Raw genomic sequence first — 6,602 nt, forward strand, 5'->3', positions numbered from 1 at the left:
AAACCTATAGACGTTGTTAACGAGCTAACCCCTCTAATAGAATCTCTGCCCTAGGGGGCTTGTAGTGGGCATTCCTATCTGACCGAGTTGCTAGTAGGAAGCTAGGCTATTGAACTAATAGAAGATAAGCGCAGCGGATGATATGGCGCGGACGATCTTCTTCTTTCTTTTATCTAACCTCTATCCATAACAAAGCCGGTAGTTCCCTTTAGTCTGTTTCTAAGAAGCTAAAACAGCTAAGAACGCATTAGCTCTTTCAAGCCCGTTTCTAGAAGAGAAAGCCAGAGGGTAATAGCTGATTGGCAATATGAGTGTCAGAAAGCTGCCTGCTCGAATCAACATCCCTCTACGAGTTTTCTCATTCCTGTGGTTGTTCTCTTTCCTCTAGGCTAGAGAATATCTTCTTTCTATATGTATTTATTACTTACTGTAAGGGGCTTTGTAATAAACAGGACAATCTCTAGCTGACGCGATCCAGCACCCCTAATAGCCGATGGAATGCAATATACCGTCATTTGATAGAGTCGTCGTAGCTTGCGAGTTTGAGGGTTCGGGCATCGATTCTCTTGGATCCGATAGGAATCTCGATAGCGAGCAGTACCTATCGTTCGCAGCTATCCCTGGTCGTACGTTTCGCGCTTCGTCTTGCGCTATATGTACTGAGATCTTTGGCATGCTCTTCACCAAGGTTGAGCGGGCAGTAGCAAGGGGGTTGTAGCTCAAACCTACTTGCTCCGCAAGGGGTGTTTCTGTCCAATGGTTAGCTACCAGGATATGTCGGGTTGGCTATATAACCGACAGATGATATCATCAGCCATAGGGCAGGCATTCATCATTTGCATATGTTTGAATTGTTTGGGTTTGCCTGTTTGTTTTGGATTTCTACATCATATATGCCATGTTACCTGACTATGTGCTACTTGTTCTACTTGTACCATATTTGTGTATTACTTGCCTGTATTGCTTGTGTTTGTAATTAGGATATACTATTGTCAACTACTTTCATACTGTATCCTAGCCGGCCTAAACTTTGCGGGTCGCGACTAGTGGCTATTTACTTATGTTATATGTATCTATCTGTTATCTACCTCTTAATCTCCTCTACGCCTTATTCGTATATCGCTTTCAGCTTCACGGTTTATCTTTTGTTGTCGATACGTGAGTGACACGTCTTCGCGATTTTATTTCTACTCTTTTCAGGCTTCTCAATTAATACTCCTTTCGAAATTACCTACTTTTATATATTAAAAATCCACCTGAGAGTCGTATCTCTTAGATTCCATAATCAGAATCTTCGTGGTATAAGCTAGAATTGATGGCGTTATTCAGGAGAATCCGGAAAGTCTAAACCTTGTCTGTGGTATTCCGAGTAGGATTCTTGGATTGAATGACTGTGACGGGCTTCAAACTCGCGTGTGCTGGGCGTAGTGACAGACGCAAAAGGATAGTAAATCCTATTCCAGTATGATCGAGAACCTCTAGATGATTAGCCGTGCTGTGACAGAGTATTTGGACCATTTTCACTAAGGAGATGGGAAGTAGCCATTGACAACGGTGACACCTTACATAGAGCTTGCCATGGAAGGAACTTTGCACTTTTGCATGCATGAGGGAAGAGGAATACAAGAGAAAAGCTGAAATTCAGAAGACAAAGCATCTCCAAAACCCCAACATATTCTCCATTACTGCATAATAAGTATTTATTTCATACTCTCTTATTTTTCGTAATTCAATTTGATAAGTGAATTGTTTTCTTGACAAAGAGTTACAAGATAACCATAGATTGCTTCAAGCCAACAATCTCCGTGGGATTCGACCCTTACTCACGTAAGGTATTACTTGGACGACCCAGTGCACTTGCTGGTTAGTTGTGCGGAATTACATAGTGTGAAGTAATTTTCGTGCACCATGTTTTTGGCGCCGTTACCGGGGATTGTTCGAGTTTGGACAACTAACGGTTTATTTTGTTGCTTAGATTAGGAAAAATTTTTCTTTTTGGTTTAGAGTCTTCTATTATTGTTTTTGGTTAAAATTTTCTTTTTTTTTAGTTATAAAAAATACTTCTTCAAAACAAGTGTTACATTTACTGCCCAATTGGCTAGAGCGTTGGTTTATGTTCTTGGCAATTGGGTATCTGACAAATGAATTTTTTGCCGGTATAGAAATTATCAAATGATCAATCGTAGTATAGTCTAAACCGACGCAAAATCCTTCATCAAACAAATCTACAATCTATATCCGAGAGTACTAGTCTCCCGAGTCGTTCTCCCTTGGAATTGCCAAAGTGTGCATCTTATTGATTTAGTAAGCCTTGTTGGAATTCTTTGAAGGTTTTAGCAAAGTAATGAGAAACAAACAATCAATTATCAAAAGACTTGGCTTAGGGTTGGCATTAGAAATTCTATCCTTATAGTCCATTCAATGTTGACGACAATTAGGCCTTGCTTCATTTAGTTATCCCCTAGGTATAGAGGGAGGTCAAATGAAAGCAATCAACTTGAGTCACAAGTCCTAGCTTCACCTTATGGGAATCTAGCTTTAGTGCACTCTGACAAACCCCAATTTGAGGATTTATCTTGTGCTGATTTCAGGGGTTTTATCAATGATTCCACACACTTTCTATAGAGAAATACAAGATTTTGCATTCCTTTCCTAGTTACGCCTCATGAATGAAAACATGCTTATTTCGCACTAAAATAGATACATTTCTAATCTTCTCTTGATGCCATTCGATGCCGTGACTTGTGTGTTAAGTGGTTTCAGAATATAGAGTAGGAATGGACCGAAAACGAAGAAGGAAGACGGGTACAAAAGAAGGAAGCATGAGGATTAAGCTTTGGAGATTTCCACATGGGCGCGTGCGCGCACCTTACGCGCCCGCGCGGATAGGGCAACGTGGAGCCACAGCCAAGAGCCGGCTTGAGAAGCGGCTAAGCCAGGAGCTTCATGGGCGCGCACGCGTACATCACGCCTCCGCACACATTACAAGACGTCTCAACGGCGCGTGCGCGTGCCTTGCGTGTGCGCGCCGATTTGCGAATATGATTTTTTAAGAAGTCACGTGACTTAGGCGTGGAGGCAGTTAAGGATCCCACTCTTGGAGAAACACCTTGGCGGAAAAAGCTTAAGAAGACCAAAGGAACAAGGGTTAGGGCCACTTTTAGTTCATTTCTTCTAGATCTAGATATTTTCCTTTTTTTGGGGAGAAGAGAGAGTTAGTTACACTTTTTGGAAGAAGAAGAGGGAGATTCCGAGCTTCACTAGGGTTCATCCTCATCTAATTTCTGAATTTTCAATGACTTTTTGGTGAGATCCATTATAATTCTCACTCCACTTTGTTCATGTCATAGATTTTCTTCTCCAATTTCAAGTAGTAGATACAAATGATCAATTCTCATAGATCTAGAATTCAACTTTGTAATTTTGGATTCCTTTGAGACTTGTTGTTAGAATTTGATAAAGGATTTTGCGTCGGTTTAGACTATACTACGATTGATCATTTGATAATTTCTATACCGACAAAAATTCATTTGTCAAAATGGCGCCGTTGCCGGGGATTTTGCTTAGTGTGCCATGTTATTGTTTTGGATTAAGCATGTATATATGTACATAGTTGCACTTCATTGTGAATTGCTCAATTGACTAACTCCTCATCGTTACAATGAATTCCATTTCCCCTTCATTGCATGACGCGTTCACAACCGAATCCGAGCTTAATCCTTTTTGATCCGGAAATAGAACGAACTTTGTTTCATATTAGACAAGCTCGGAGGCGGTTAAGATTTGGAAAAGGTGAAGAGGTTTTCACCACCTCAACCACCTTACTACAAGTGAACATTGAACCATCACTCAAAGAAGGCATCAATCATACTCCCATCAATCTCACTAACAACTCTTCTTTTGTTTTAGGTACTAATACCATGGCCGCTCCAAGGAGAGTTACCATCAAGGAAGCGGGTGCACCGGATTATGTCCTTCAACCCCTTCATGTAACTCACCCCAATTTGAATGCGAATTTTGAATTGAAGACCGCTTTGATCAACCTCCTACCCAAGTTTCACGGGCTTCCCGCACAAGACCCTATTCGACATCTCAAGGACTTCCACCGCATATGCTCGACTACTAGACGAGAAGGATCCGATGAAGTTGCTATATGGTTGTTTGCTTTCCCTTTCTCTCTTGAGGACAAGGCCAAAGAATGGTTCTACACTCTCTCTAGTGAAGTTACCTCCGATTGGGACCTACTTAGAAGAGGGTTCTTGGATAAATTCTTGCCCCCGGAAAAGATGGATAGGCTAAGGAAGGAAATGTCTTGTATTGTACAAGGTGAGACGGAGCCACTCTATGAGTATTGGGAACGGTTTCGCAAACTACTAGATGCATGCCCTAATCACATGCTCGACACTCAAGTATTGCTTAGATACATATGTCAAGGGATGCGAGAGCAAGATAGAACCCTCTTGGACATTTCTAGCAATGGTTCTTTGTCCAAATATAAAACCGCGGAGGAGGCATGGCAACTTATTATTGACTTAGCCGAATCCAATCAACATATGAGGCGAAGAGTCAACCGTCCAAGGACCGTGAACGAAGTATCAACTAGTAGTGAAGCCACCGCTCTAACTCAATCCTTGAATGAAATGACATCCGTCTTGAGGCAACTCCAATTGAACTAACAACAACCACAACAACCTCAATCATATCAACAACACCCTCCACCACCTCAACAACACAACCAACAATTGGTCCCTCAAAGAGTATGTGGCATTTGCTCTTGCTACTCTCACTACACGGATGAGTGCCCAAACCTCCAAGAAGACACTTTGGCGGCCACCCATAATTTCTATGACCGCCCTAATCAAGGGTACTACCAAGGAGGTAATCCTAACTAAGGACACCCTTATCAAGGAGGAGGCTACAACCAAGGAAGTGGACACAATAATCAAAATTGGAAAGACAATCACCAACAAGGGAATAGGGACAACAACAACAATGGAGGAGGTCAAAGATGGAATAACAACTCGCAAAATTTCTCACAAAACCGACCATATAACTCACAAAATCAACCATACAATCAACAAAACCCACAAAGAAACTACCAAACATATCAACCACCACATCAAAGACCACCACCCAACCAATCACAAACTCCTCAACTCACATATGCAACCACCCCCTCCAACCAAGACGAAACACTCCGGACCATTATCCAAGGCCAAAAGGAATTACAAAACACACTTGCTTCCGGCCTCACCGGCCTCACACTTGCACCGTCAATGGAGTGCAATTTAGAGATTGTATGTGTGACCTCGGAGCATGTGTTAGCATCATGCCGCTCTCCGTTTATCGGGTATTGAACTTGCCCCCACTAAAAAGGTCGACGGCGAGATTTGTCCTAGCGGATAAAAGCATAATAACTGTAGCGGGTGTTGCGGAAGATGTATTGATGAATATAAAAGGGTTGGTGTTTTCGATTGACTTCTATGTCCTTGAAATGCCGTCAAGCGAAACCGAGAGAGCATCCTCTATCCTACTTGGAAGGCCCTTCTTGAGAACTTCTAGATTTAAGCTTGATGCTTACTCGGGGAACTATTCATTTGAAATTGATGGAAGAATTGTAAGCTTTAGCCTAGAGGAAGCGATGAAGCATCCACCGGAGAACCACTCTCTATTTCGGTGTGACCCAATCGATAACATAGTAGCCGAAGTGCATCTTGCAAGATTAGATGAGAAGTGCATGGTCAAAGAAGCAAATGAAGAGTCGAGCGAACTAAATACCGCACACCATACAAACCATCCGGAAACTCAAACTTCAAGGAATGACAAGAAGATGGAATTGAAGCCACTACCACCTCACTTAAGGTACTCATACCTTGATGAAGCCCAAAAGCTACCCGTGATAATTGCACAAGAGTTAACTCCTCAACAAGAAGAAAAATTGCTGAATGTATTGAGGAAAAACAAAAGGGCAATTGGGTGGAGTTTGGCGGATCTAGTGGGAATAAGCCCCCAAGTATGCGAGCACCGCATATTTCTTGAAGAAGGAGCAAGACCAGTCCGACAACCTCAAAGGAGACTTAACCCAACCATTCTTGAGGTGGTGAAGAAAGAAGTCACTAAGCTACTGGAAGCGGACATCATCTACCCTATCTCGGATAGCGAATGGGTAAGCCCGGTCCAAGTAGTGCCAAAGAAGTCCGGAGTGACAACAATCAAAAACGAAAGTGGTGAACTTATAGCAACAAGAGTGCAGAATTCTTGGAGAGTATGCATAGACTACCGAAGATTGAATGCGGCCACAAGAAAAGACCATTTTCCACTACCATTTATCGATCAAATGCTTGATCGGTTAGCCGGTAAATCATACTATTGTTTTCTTGATGGCTACTCCGGATACTTCCAAATTCATATTGCTCTAGAAGACCAAGAAAAAACTACATTTACTTGCCCCTTTGGAACGTATGCTTACAAGCGTATGCCCTTTGGCCTATGCAATGCACCGGCAACGTTTCAAAGATGCATGATGAGCCTATTTGCAGACTTTCTAGAGCAATCGATGGAAGTTTTCATGGATGATTTTAGTGTGTATGGTGAGTCATTTG

This window comes from Arachis ipaensis, chromosome B10 (assembly GCF_000816755.2).
Source record: "Arachis ipaensis cultivar K30076 chromosome B10, Araip1.1, whole genome shotgun sequence".
Taxonomy (NCBI): Eukaryota; Viridiplantae; Streptophyta; class Magnoliopsida; order Fabales; family Fabaceae; genus Arachis; species Arachis ipaensis.